Below are 14,780 nucleotides of genomic sequence, written 5' to 3' on the forward strand. Positions count from 1 at the left end.
TATAGTATTTGCTCTCAAAAGTATTTTGCCTAAGAGACTATTTTAAGCTATGTTATAAAATGTGTTCTTTGCTGTTTGAAATTACTGTAATTGTTAATTGTAGTAAATGAAATTTTGATCACTGATAACTACAGGTTGTTTTTAAATGTATTTGAAAAACAGGGAGTCAGATAATCTGTGTAGGTGATGAAAGACGCTGCTGTTCTGATCAGACATTGTTGAGATGCTGGATGAAACACGAGCAGTTCAGCACTGGATTGTGAGTCTTGCTGAAGGAGTCAGCTGGGTAGCACTTTACTGCAGCCTTGTCTGTATTTAAGGGAGCACAGTGTCAAAAACAGCAGCCACCTCGGGGAAACCTTGCAGTGGGACAAAATGTCTTTTTACCAGTTGATCCAGTACAGTGTGAGAGCTTTAAAGTTTGTAAATGGTTGCTTGGTTATCACTATTATTTTTTAAATCATGTTTACAAAAGCAGTTACTGTAACTAAAGTTGCTTTCCTTTGTGGCTAAAGCATTCTCTAAAAACATCAACTGAAGAAAGGCTTTATGCATGTGAGTGCATAGTAAGTTATTATATGGCATTTTATGTGCCTGTCTTAAAAGTATAAACACTGAGCTTTATGAGATCACTGATGTTGGTAAATATGCCCATTTCACAGAAGATAATAGAAGATTAATTGTGAAATAAGCCCTTTAGTCAGGAAGGGGGATTAGGTGGTTAATTGATCCAGAAACATAAGAACAACATAACTTTAGGAGCATAGACACCAAATTAAAGACTGATTTTAAGGTCCTGCAATTTAGTCTCAGTAGTATAAACCTTCATGTTTATTGCTAAGTAAATCTGCAGCATATGTAGAGAAGAAAAAAGTTTGTTCACCTTATTTGTGGCCAAATACAAATGTTAAAATACTTGATTTTGTGGGGGAGAGGCTGAAATCCCTTATTTCTTGGCCTAATTCTTTTAGCATTAATATTGAAATGTGTAAACAGAATACATAAAAGGAGGGAAAAAATTACTGCTTGTAGGAAGGGCTAGCCACATACCACTTAATTAACCTAACTCTGTAGTCAGGTAAGGAAAGATCACAAAAATTTAAATTAATATTACATATTTATTGCATTATACAGCCCAATAGTAATATGAAAGGAAACCTCAAACCAAATATAAACAGAGAATGGAACATGTTCATTTGTTCATTCATTGCATCATCATTTTTTTAAGCAGTGAGTAAAGGTAACTTTTTGTCCCTGGGATTCTTGATTATTGTCAATCTCAAAATTGTGGGGTTTTTTTGGTGCCTTTTTTTTTTTTTTTTTTTTTTTTTTTTTTATCTAATGGTTTTGCTAAGCTGTGAATTGTCTAATCTCAAGCCTTGCACTCCATCTTGTGTTTCCAGACTACAGTCAATCCTACTTTACTTAAGAAGTGTCAGTTTTACTTCACTGGAATACTCTGTACAGTTCTGCATGACTGTATTGAAGGCCTATCTACTGGGAGTGGATCAGATGCAATATAAAGTCTTCTAAGGTTGCCAGAAGAGCACAGGACAAGAGACACAACTAGAAAAGTGTATTTAGTCTAAGCATGTTGACACTAGCCTTAAAGGCAGGCAGAAACAGAGTACTGGGAAAGACATTTAAGCTGAATATGAATGCTGGTGAGGAACTATGGATACATTTTGCTGTGATTGCTTATTCTCAGGCTGTCTCCTGGTCCCCTCCCTGCTGTTGTGCAGCTATTGTTAATGTGGATATGTACAGAACCACATCAGGAAACTTATTCACACAGGGAATCCTGCCCATCTGCTTCTCACCTGGGGCACTATTCTGATTGAATTTGCTGTGTTGGCACAACAGAATGAGTAGTGAAAATCCAACTGCTGGATTATATCATGTAAGTGATAACCCACGTTCTTCCCGTTCTTAAGATATGAGGCATCAGAAATAAGGTCTATGACTTAATTCTATCGTTTTGAAAGCGTGTAGATCTTCACTCAAAAATATTAGCTGAACTGATCCAAATATAAACTATCTAAGCTATTAAATTTTTATTAGATCTACATTCTTGATTATTGGCTAGTGGGGATTTTCTATGTGTATGGTTTTGGGTTTTTCATTTGTGTCGTTGTTTCATTAGAGGTTTTTTGTTGAAGTCTGTGTAATGGTTACTACAAATAGTCTGGTGAAAGTTAGTGCCTCATAATTGTATTTGAATTAAACTTTTGGATTACATCCACACTAGGGGGCTGTGTTGCTTTAACAATGTCTGTTTCTAAGAGTAATGTACTAAGAGCAGAGTCCAAACTGTATAAACAATTTGTAAGCAGTATTTTTCCCTACTAATAAAGTGAACAAGAAAAGAATAGTAAAGTGGAATGACTTGCAATTTAGACAAATATAGTGCAGGAGCAAAGAAACTTTATTTTTCTTGTACTTTGATAAAAAGTTGAAAAGTTGAAGGATAAAGTGATACTCTCATTGTCATGAGATCAGTAGAAAGGCTGAGACCTGGTTACTTCAGTCATAGCATGGCTTCTCAGACCCAGGATGCAATAAGCCAGTTTGCTGGAACTGGGGACGTGTAGGTTGCCTTCATCAAGATTTAGCAACATGTAGCACTGTTCATGTATCACTACAGGTTGTCAGATTGCTTTGCTACAAACAAGGCGCTCCTTAAGCTATCATTTTAGGAAGCCGTTTGCTCTATATCCCAAACAAAACTGAGATGCATTGTTTAATATCTTCTCCAACTTGCTTTCCAGGCCTCATCAGGGCATTGATGTAGACTATATTGGAGCTCAAGTGGATGCAGTATTGGAAAAATTAACTGAAGTCAGCTCCTGCCACTGTAAAGGCAGGTAATGTCTTTTCTGTCCTCAAGATCTACTAAACCTTTTAAATACTTAGTGTATCTAAACAACTTTACTAATATATTCCCTTCTTTAAAATGTGTGAAAAAAGGGTATTTTAAAGAATCAGGTTTCTTATGGAATATATAGTTGTACTGAAATGTTGAAGAGCTGCTGATACTGTTGCAAGGAAGTTAAAATAGGTAACATTTACTATAGTAGGACATTATTTAAGCAATATAAATTTCCTTTAAATTACTGAGCCTTATTTTTTTACATTGTTTGTATACCTCTGAAGAGCTACAACCCCTATTAGAAAGAGGTAGGTATCAAGATTAGGTAGAATTTATACCATTCAAATATGTCTCTTCTTACCAAATATTAGCATTAGATCACATAATAGTGGAGTTTCCTCACTTTTTTCACTAACTAATCTGCATATTTCAAAAAAGAATATGTGCAGGCGAGCACATTAAGAAAATTTCAGTGCTTTCATTGTTCATGGAGAGTGCCTCCATACATGTTTTATCATAGTAATATTTGTCATAAGTAAATTAATACTCTCCTTTGGTGAAATAAACTGGTACAGGGATCAGTAGATGATGGTTTTACTAAATTTCTGGTTGGTGAATCTTGTGTCCTTTGCATGAATAATGAGGCTCTGCAGGCGTCTCTGCCTGTTTTGCTGGGTACAGTCCAGCCTGATGAATCCCGTTCCTTCTAATTTTTCTGATTTGGGTTGTTTTAATAAAAAAACTGTCTAAGAACTGAGAATGAAGTTTACTAAGATTTTTATTGTTGTATGAAAAGAATTGCACATCAAAAATGTGAATGTCTGAAACACTTTTCAGTGGACTGTTTTTTTAAAAAAATATATTACTTCACTGCCACCTAAATTAACATTAACATTTGTATTGGGAAGCCAAACAAAAAAAAAAAAAAAAAAAAAAAAGGTGAGAACAGGGAGCCTTTGGGCCCCTAATTATACCTCTACTTGCTGCAGAAGAAGAGTAGTGTTCCCAGTATTTTTCACTAAATTTCAACTGTCCAAAAGGAATGAATTTACCCAAAGTGAGGGCCAGTGATGAATGGCAACCCCTGAAATTTTTGGGATATAATACATGCTTATCATTGCAAACTGGAATGAGAGTCAGGAATCAGTAGGCAGTGTTTGACACAGCTGATGTGTAACTGTAGTTGGAATTGCAATTCAGACTATCCCTTTAATCTTCTAAAACCGTTTTGGGTACAGTAACTTTAATTTATTGTTACTTCAGCAATGGTACTTACTAAGCAGGTGCCAATTTGTCCTCAGACCAGAAGGTTTCATATTTATATTATTTATTTTGCCTTTTATATTTATATTATTAATAAGAAAGGCTTCCCCTGTTAATTGTAATATTAAGCAAAAATGGTTTTATTTATCTGTGATGATACTGTGAAATGGCAGATACATTTACTATTAATGTTCTAAATTACATACGTGCACATGTACAAAAATTAGTAATTTCCATTTCTTACTCCTTTGTAAGCAGATGGGAGAAAATATTTGCTCTTTGCAGCTCCCTGTATTTTCCTTGGTTAAATATTGCAATCAACACTTTGTCTTACTATTAATTTCTTCTTTTTTGTCCTCTCCCTACTAATATCTTTAGCTACTGAATAAGATTAATAATCCCCTTACTTTAGCTGCAGAAGTTTAATAAACAAAGTTTAATTAAAACAAGTGAAGCACAATAAACTTAAAGTGTTCAGCCTTAGCATTGCAGATTCTAGTCATTCTTTTCTGGTTTGTTGTGTGTTCTTAAAAATTGAGAAGGGGAGAAGGCTGGAAGAGAACTTCAGGTTTTTGTATTTAATTGAACTAACAGCATGTGCTGATAAGTAATAAATAACCGTGACACAGTGACTAAAGAAGCTGGTTTCCTCAAGCAGTGATTCATTCACTGTCTTTCATTGCTGTCAGGTTAAGAGATGGTTTCTTTTTGTCAGCCTAAAGGAGAAATGTTCAATAGTGTAATAACTTCCTTTTAATTCCAGCCACAACAGCCTTTAAAATGCATTGAATTAATATTAATAAAAATGGAGCAATTAAACAAAACTTGGGCTCCTCATTGACTTACAAATAAAATCTGCAGAATCAGTTATGAAGAAAGCATATTGTGGTGATTCAGTGCATTTTTCTGGAAGAAACATTGCTGATGATAGGCAAGCTTCTTGTACTTTTGCAGAAAAAACATTGTTGGTATTGAATCTGGACGTCAGGACATCAGAAGGAATTCTGGACACCAGGAGGAATTTCTTCACAGAAGGGGTTATTAAACATTGGAATGGGCAGCCCAGGGAGATGGTGGAGTCACAATCCCTGGAAGTGATCACAAAATGATTGGGCCATGGTGTGTGGGTGACAAGATGGTGATCAGTCAAAAGTTGGACTACATGATCTCAGAGATCATTTCCAAGCAAAAGCTTTTCTGACCTTTCCATCACATAGTCCAACAGCAGTGTGATAGAGTAGCCTTGGAGGGATGCTGCCAAAGGGAAATTATGGGCTATTTTAACTTGCACTTATGATTCAGACTTTATTTGTCAGTCATTGACAAATGTTTATACTCTGCAATTTTAAAAATTTGATTCCTTTCAGGTTTTTGATGTTGAAGAACCCAGCTGATCCCAAACCCATTTCATCAAAGATAATTGGGGTGGATGGAAGCATATATTTATAGAGGAGATGGCAGTTGGCAGTTCAGAACTTGTTCTTATGCCAGGGAACTTGTTGCATGGCTCTTTCTTAGAAACCTTACTGTGACCATCTGCATGGCAAGGCGCATGACTTTAAATGTAGTAGAGTTTTTAGATAAAATAATCTTGTCACTTGGCTCCTTACAAAAGGCAGTTTCCAATCCCAGAAGGCATCTTCAAATTTTTTTGCACAAGAAACTGTACCTACTCTAATTTTTTTAATCAGTTCTAAATTTTCCTTTGTCAAAGCTCTTCACTTGCCAGACCAACACCCCTAATTAAAGCAACAGCCAACATTGATTGTAATACAAAGAAAAAGGTTTGCTAGCTATTTTCTATGTCCTTTAAAGAAGAGTGAGTCTGATAACACTGAAAACTCTTTCTTATAAGTTCTTAATGTCATTATGGTGTTAGAACAGGTTCTGACTGTGGCTTCTGCTTTTAGCTCAGCACTGGACCTGCAAACAATATTGAAATTACTCATTACTTATGACATTTCTCTCAAAAACCTGTGTTTTAAGCCTACAAGTATTCTTGCTGCATTTTCAGCTAATTATTGCTCTTTTCTGTTGTGTTTGTACTTGGAAATAAATCTTAACCATGTACAGGCTGTTATTTGTCTCTGACATTTATCTAACCTGATTTGTCTTTCCATCCAGTTGTTATAAAACTGTAAGGCCCTACGCAGCATTGGTTCAAGTCCAGAACACAATAAAGGAGTGCTCTGCCTGTGCATCAACATTGGTCATGCTGTTGTTATGCCTTAACAACAACTCCTAATGGTACTGCCCAGTAACAAAACAAGGGGCACTGTAGCAGTCAGAGGCCCTGCAAGGCCTCCATGGTGGTCACTAGCTTGAGATAAGAAATGCAGAGTCATGATGAGTGGAACAGAACTGCCCCTCTTCTGCACTCAGACCCCTGTTATCTCTCTGTAAGACTATAGGTCGTATTCTCCTTGACCCCAGCCGTAGGACAAATCCTGATCCCTCAATAGCCTATATAAACCCATAGTATTGCCCAGTTCAGACGGAAGAGCTGTCACTGGAACGCTTTGCAGAAGCTGCCAATAAAGACATCTCTGTAGAACTCCACACAGACTTCACCTCTCTCCTTCCCTGCGTCTGCTGAGGCACCTTGCGAGCACAGAGCTGAAATCACTGAGAGCTGAACTCACGAGAGCTGAAATCACTCCACAAGTGCACGCAAAGTAGCCAGCGGCTCGGAGCTAGCCGAGGAGCCCTGACAGGCTGCACCTCATCAGCACAGTGCTATCCGGGACACCTACGGCGGCTGCTGCCCCGGGGGCCAGACGGACCCCCAGGGACAACCAAGCCGTAATAGGGCACACCACCTTCTCAACACAGAAAAATGGTTCCTGTTCCACATAATCTTCCTTCTCCATGTGTGCTGCAAAGTTATGAACATAATGCCTGATTTGCTGGTCATGTGAGTTTTTGATAACTCTACAGAGCTGTCACAACAAAGCCAGAATGAACTTAATGCAAGTATCTCTTTTTTCAGTCTTCCATATCATGCCAGCTTATAGTTGTCACCTATGCAATTTAATACTTTTGTTTCCTTTGGAATTAGGTTTCTTTCCCTCCATAAGTTCTCTTCCTAAACTTTATTTGTGCTTCTTCTTACCCAGTGGCTGATATATGTATTTTCTAATTTTTTTGTTTAGAATAAAACCTCTGACCCATGTTGATTATTTAAAAAAAAAGTTATTCAGTGCTCAAGGTTCTCAGAATAAAAGGCTCAAATACTAGCTGTAACTGAGCTTACTTGCATTCTTTTGAGAACAGGGGATTTTCACAAATCCTGTTTTTTTCTTTCTGTAGCTTTTCTTCTGTCTTCTGTCTCAGTCATTGGATCCTGTTTTAACTTCTGGCAGACTGAAGAGCCCTCTGTTACCAGGTTTGTGCTTCCTAAGTCATGCGTATGAACAGTGATCAGTGCATCCACTAATGTGCTTCTAATACAGTAAAAAGATTGAGATCTTTAAAATCTTCCTCTGCACTGCACTGTTTCCAGTTACTTAATTCATCCTTAATCAGTTCTTCCAGGAATCCTCTCCAGCATTCTGATACCCTCCTTGACTTGAGAACATTGAATCAGAATAAGATACTTAAGGCCAGCAGGGACCTCAGGGGGTCTCTTCTCCAACCTCCTCCAACCCCCTCCACCTGGCTCAGCCACAGAGTCAGACCAGGTCTCAGGGCATTATCCCATCGGGGCTGGAAACACTCCAAGGAGGGAGACAGCACCACCTCCCAAACCACACAGTCCAGCTGTGGCTCTGTCCTTGCTCAGCTTTGTGCCCAGCAGGACACAGGGCCTGATCCTCAGGCCTGTCCCGAGCCCCATTGGCATTGCTGCTGGGGCTCTGCCTGACTGGAACACAGCTGAACAGTGCTTCTGCCTCAAGTGCATGGGGAGCCTGGTGGACCCTTTCTTCTGCATATCCTGGTTTCTGTGATGGACATGAGAACTAGAAACATTATTTAATTAGCATTAGCACACATGCCAGCTAGAAAGTACAACTCTGTTCTCCACTCCTTGATAATTCTTGTTAATTTTCTCCACTCAGGTATGTCCTCCTGCAGTAGTGTCCTACCTTATGAATTGCAACTGTCCTGGATGTGGGATCCACAGAATTTTTTGACAAATCTTTGGTTTTATTTTTGAATGCTCATGGTGAAAACTCCTCACTCTTCCTGATTTCAAGCTCTATATTTAGAATGAATGAGAATTTGAAAGAACTGCACTGTGGAGCAGGGCAATCCTAAGATCTCCTTTACTGAGCTGGTCAGCTAAGGCATAGAAATTTGAAGCCAAATCCACAAAGCTACTCAAACATCATGCTGACTACTGAGGTGAATATCCTTTTTTAGCTGCTGTTCTATGTTAGGCTTGAGGTTCCCACCTTATTCTTTATTTTCTCAATAAAATGGGCATCAGGCATCCTTTTCACTGTATCTTCATGGTGTCTTGCTCTGCTCTTAGTCTACTGTTGGTGGTGATAGAACTACCCCTTTCATATCTATAAGAAAAAACTGACACTCTCTTATGGGTAAACTGATAATCTATAAAACTTCTTGTTTTGGCATATTAATTTTGGTCTTGCAGACTTGCCTCTGAGACTAGATGTGTTGTGCAGTTACAGTAAATACAAATGGGGTTTTCATAGTAAAAGAACTCATACTCCACAGAGCAGTTGCCTCTGCAATTGTGTTCAAACTAGTTATCTTTTTACTTTCCCTGCGCCTGTTTCTCATGCCTCTTTGCTCCTGTGTCTCTGGTTTTAGGTTATGGCTCAATCTCCCTGTGAAGGTTTTTGCTAGCAATGTTTTCATCTCTTGGACCACCCTATATGCCTTCTCCGATAACTAGAAATTTTTCTTATATCCTTAAAATTAAATACAGCCAGTTGAGATAATCCTGAGGCTTATATGGAGGAAACAATTAGAAATAGCATCCTTACCTGCCAGACATTCTTCCTGACCCTGTCTCTTTCATATGTATTTTTTCTCTTCCTTCTCTGTTTGAGAAGAACAGTCTAGTTTTAATGAGCCCTATCTCTCTCTCAGCTACTGAGAAAATAAAGGATTTTTGCTGTTCATTTATTGGCAGCAACTAGAGGTTGTTAACATACTATATGATCTATGGGGAAACAGGTATTGAACAGAGGTTTTATATAGATGAAAGAAAGAAGGAGGATATATTGTTTTTTACAGAGAATTGGTTTGATTTGTGATGTAAGTTATGAATTCCAAAGAAGCTGGTAATAAGATTTCTTGGTATTTTTAATATAATACTGTCCTTAATACAGAACTGAAAAATTCCAATATGCATTTGCCTTTAGAAAAATATACGTTATTATAAATTCTTAGAACTGGTAGAGTATAGTAGAATTTTTCTCAAAATTTATAGTATAGAAAGTTTTTCTGCTGTACATATTTTACTTAACAGTGTTCAAACATGTTTTGCTACCCAGATGGTACAAAGTTTCAAGAAGAAAAAAAAGCTGTTAATGAAGTGCCTAAGTAGTGAATAACATTAAAAAGTATTAAAAAGTCTGTATTTCTACTAGTCAAAAATTAAAAACTGAGGGACAGTGTTTACAGTAGCCTGTCATCCTTTTTTTTTAAGAACTGTCTGCTCCTCATTAGAGTCTTTGTCATATGACCCCTTCTGTCCTCTTCTTCCACATAAGATCAATTATTTCCTCTGAAACAAAAGATGGTGACATGGTTTCTTAACATCTGCAAAGCTCTGAAATTTAACAAGGGCAAGTGCCATATTCCACATCTGGGATGGGGCAACTCTGGTTGTGTGTGTGGACTGGGGACAAGACACTGAAGAGCAGCTCCATGGAAAGGGACGTGGTCAATTGTAAGCTGAACATGAGTCTGCAGTGCCCTGGCAGCCAGGAGGGTCACTCATGTCCTAGGGCGCATCAGGCACAGCATCACAGCAAGGAAGGGGATTGTCCTGATCTGCTCTGCACTGGGGCAGCCTCACCTCGAGTGCTGGGGCAGTTTTGGGTGCCACAATATAAGAAAGACATTGAGCTATTAGAGAGTGTGCAAAGAGCGGCCACAAAGTTGGTTAAAGGGTTTGGAGGGGAAGCCATATGAGGAGTGGCTGAGGTGACTTGTCTGTTCAGCCTGGGGAAGAAGAGACTGAGGGGAGACCTCATTGCAGTTACAGCTTCTTCATGAAGGGGAAGAGGACGGGAAGATGCTGATTTCTTCTCTGTGGTGACAGTGACAGGGCCGAAGGGAATGGCCTGAAGTTGTGTCAGGGGAGGCTTAGGTTGGATATTAGGAAAAAGTTCTTCCCCAGAGGGTGGTTGGGCACTGGAGCAAGGTCCCCAGGGAAATGGTGACAGCACCAAGCCTGACAGAGATTGAGAAGCATTTTAGACAATGCTCTCAGACACATTCTGTGACTCTTGGGGATGTCCTATGCAGGAACAGGAACTGGACTCGATGATCCTGATGGGTCCCATTCAACTCAGCATATTCTATGATTCTGTGATTCTAATACACATGTGCATCACGGAACCGTACATTCATCTGTTTTTCCCAATGAGAGTTTTTAGCAGATTAATTGTTAATCCATTTTCTGCATGTACCATTTCTGTATCTGTGGCAAGCACATTTCTCTCTCTCCCAGGGTTTTTCATTAAGGTGCACAGAGAGAAAGAAAGAGAAAACAATATCTATTTCTTCTGATTGTTTTTCTCATGTGGAATGTGCTTGGAGAATTGTTTAGCTGGGGTGATTGCTTGATTGGATTCTGGTGAGGATTGTTTGAGTCTGGTGGCCAATCAGATCCACCTGTGTCTGGACTCTGGCGAACAGGGTCACAAGTTGTTAGTAGTTAGATATGGTAGTTAGAGAAAGTAGCATTTAGTAGTTTTAGTATTCTCCTTTATATAGTATATTAATGTATTATAGCATAGTTATAATAAAGAAATCATTCAGCCTTTTGAAATGGACTCAGACATCATCATTCTTCCCATTGGGTTTGCCTGCATTTTAAAACATGTATCATATCAAGTTGCTAAATTATGGATAAAGTTCCAGAAGTAATTTCTTGCTAGGTTAACCTGAGTGATAAAAGCCACAAAGTCACTTTTGTCACTACTCAGAAGTCATTGAGGCCTTTGGAAAATTACACTCCTTGACATGCATTAACCAGGTTAAGTCTTTGTAAAATTCACACAGCTGTCTGAATAGGTCTCTTGAAGGAGCTTACTGAGTTTTCTCATCAAACAAAAATGGATACTATACAGCCTAGAGTCACTCCTGGCCACAGGAGTGGAATGCAGTACTTAGAGAATTCACAATGTGTAGCTGGAAAACGTGTGCATAATTTGATGGAGAGCTCATTCAGGCCTTGCAACATTGAGCCTGAGGGGCTTTTCTGTAAGGTGGAAGGATAAATGGAAAAACTTTGCAGGCTCTGTTTGTAGTGATATTCTTTTCACTTTAACAATCAAAACAAAGCCGTATTTTTAACAGAGCTATTACAGGAATTAGCATATAAACAAATGCAGGAGAAAGACAAGAAACTGTTCAAGCTGTTTTGCTTCTGATATAATTTTCTCAAATGAGCTGACTTTTCTCTAGGGGAAGGCAAATTATTGCATATGAATATGAATAAGAATTGACAAACTTTTCTGTGCCTGTCACAGTCATCTGAGAAATGTCCAGCTTCCTCTTCCCATTTTTTATACCAAGAGGAAAAATTGTTGAGAGTGGGATCTGAAACCCAGAGATTTCAAATGTCTCCCTCTGACCAATAAGTCTGATGTCACTCTACCCAAGATTACATTAACTGTTATGGTTTCTTAGGTCTTTGTGATGGCACAGTTGCACTTCGGGAAAAGCCTCCAACCTTGAGTGTACCACTTGGCAGAAATACATATAATGAGCATTGTCGTAAATTTTATCAATCTGTCTTTCTAATCTCCTAAAAGAGATTTGACCTCATTCTGATTTAACTGGTGTTTACAGATCCTCTACATTTAGTATAATTTGCATCTTTCACAAATGTAATATTTATTCACTCTAAAATGCTATATAAGAAAGACTTTAAATAGAACCAAAATGAACTGAGTTCCTTTTCCATGAGTATCTGGGAAATTTATACTACTGTCTTTCACTCCTAACTCTGCCATTCAGATTCTGTAAAAGATTGACTTTGTCCAAACAAATTTGAGTGTGAGTTTTGAGGTAAGTTTCCTTAAAAATGCTGAAACCTGAAAACATGAAAGTGCTGTATCAACATCCAAATACAGCTCATCTAGTCCCATGTTCCCTTTATTTCCCAATCTTAGAAGTCAAATAACAGGAAAAAGCTGCTCCATTTGGTCATATTTTATCTTTAAATCCTCAGTCTGGTGCTACAGCCAAGCAGGTATGGGAATGAACCTCTGTGCCAGCTCAAACAGTTCTTTTCTGAAGGCTGAGTAAAACCCATGCTCCTCTTCTGAAGAACTGCTATCAGCAGGAAATAAAACATTCTAAAAATACCCTAATTCAGTTCAGCGAGTATTTTGCCTACAGAAACCTCTATATTGTGAACTGACACTGCATTTCAACCATTAGTTCTCGAAGCTTTTGAACCTCCTTCATATTTTTTCCTCCATTTCCCCACCCCCCCCCCCCCCCCCCCCCCCGCCATTTGTCAGATTTGTATGTATGAGATGGTGATTAGCAGGACACCTTTTTATCAGGGAAACACAGTATGGCATTTGTTAGCTTTTCTGTGCAGGAAATTTGAGAAAGGAGTGAAACTGAGCTCAAGCATGATGAATATCAAGATTTCAAAAATCTTGAAAATTACATTCTGTAACGTTTAAAAATGTAGCTGCTTAAATATTAAGTACTTTTTATTTGTTTTCTGCACTTTTAACCTTGGGCTGGTGTCTTTAATCTCTTCTTCAGAGATAGGAATAAAAGCTTACTTTAGAAATACAAACTCAAAACAAGGATACTGTCCCACATGGTTGCAGTAGCAGAGGCTTTATCAACATAACATTCTGTGATATTTGTGATAAAATCACATACTTTTCTTCAACCTTGGCAGTTAGCTCCTTTAGTAGAGCCCAGACTTGTATATCGATGTCAATAGGCTGTTACTGAAAATTTTCCAGGCAGAAAAAAAATCAGTGAAGTTTCATGAGAGAGGTATTTAAGCCAGTGATTTGCCCATCTGACTCTTGCCACTATTTGGATATGTCTGCCTATTTTATTTTTCTTTTCGAAGTTTTCTTGGATTCTGCTTTCTGAAAGTGCATTTTACAGAGTGGAGAGCATTTCTGCTTTCCTCAGTTTGGATTTCAAGCCTTTACTCAAACTAGCTCTTGCTTTTCTTTTGTTGCAGGTATGCTTTACCCTGCAAGCTTTTTGATTTTTTAAAATCAACCTTTAATAGTTATGGCTCTCTCTCCTATGTTTGTTTTTCTTTATTTGCTAGTTTTTTTTCTTGAGCTTCTGTGTCTCTGAACTGTTCTTCCATGGCTTTTGCTTTAGCTGCCCCTTCTCCTCCTTATATATATTTTTTTTTTGCATTTTTATTTTTCAGAAAAGTTGATGGCTGGTATGTGTAAATTGTAGAGCCTTTCCCTGTCTGCCTTCTGTACACTCTGCCCCACCAGCATCTACATAACGTTATCCTGCTTTACTTAGAGTCACCATTCACTTGGCCAACTCCATGTCTCTCTGGACTCCTAGTCACACTCTCTGAAATAATTTCTGTAAACACAGGGGTGGTGGGGTTGTTTTGTGCAGCAACCGTTTTGGGGGACTTGACAGCCCAAGTGTCATCCTGAAGGTTGCAACCAGAACTGATGGGGGCAGGGATGGGGAGACATTAGCTATTTTACTTTTTTACTGTTTACTGCTATTTTACTTTTTTTTTTTTACTTCATCTGTCTGTCACAGCTGTTGGAGGCTGAGCAGGATTACAAGAGATTATGCTACAATAGCCAAAGGAGAGAACATCTAGACATGACCACACCTGGAATGCCTGGTCCTGGGCTCCCCCGCCCCAAGCAGCATGGACACACTGGAACAAGTCCAGAGAAGCATCACAAAGATTATCAGAGGGCTGGAGCACCTCTTCTAAGAGGACAGGCTGAGAGAGCTGGGACTGTTCAGCCTGAAGAAGAGAAGGCTGGGGCTGACCTTATCAAGATGTATGGACACTTCATGGGGAGGTGCCTAGTGATAGGACAAGATGTAATGGGCACAAACTGAAAGACAGGAATATTAATTTACACATAAGAAAACCTTTTTTTTTTCCTGTGTGGGATTTTGAGAAATGGGACAGATTTCTCAGAGTGGCTGTGGAGTCTCCATCCCTAAAGATATCCAAAATGCAGCTGCACACTGTCTTCAGCAACCTACTCTAGCTCAGCAAGGGAGCTAGGCTAGTTCTTCAGAGGGTCTCTAGTCTCAGCATTTCTATGATCCAGTAACTTTTCTAAGCATCCTCACAGTGGGATTTATCATGGTTTCAATTTAGTGAAATTTTCAAGGGAATTTTCTTGCTTGCAAGAAAAAGGGCTTCCTGGATTGCCTTGTTATTCTGATCTGCTTTTCAGATATGCTGTAAGTGATTCCTGACTATTTTTCCAAGGTACCCCAAAACACTGTACCCACA

The sequence above is a fragment of the Vidua macroura genome, chromosome Z (genome assembly GCF_024509145.1).
Source record: "Vidua macroura isolate BioBank_ID:100142 chromosome Z, ASM2450914v1, whole genome shotgun sequence".
NCBI lineage: Eukaryota > Metazoa > Chordata > Aves > Passeriformes > Viduidae > Vidua > Vidua macroura.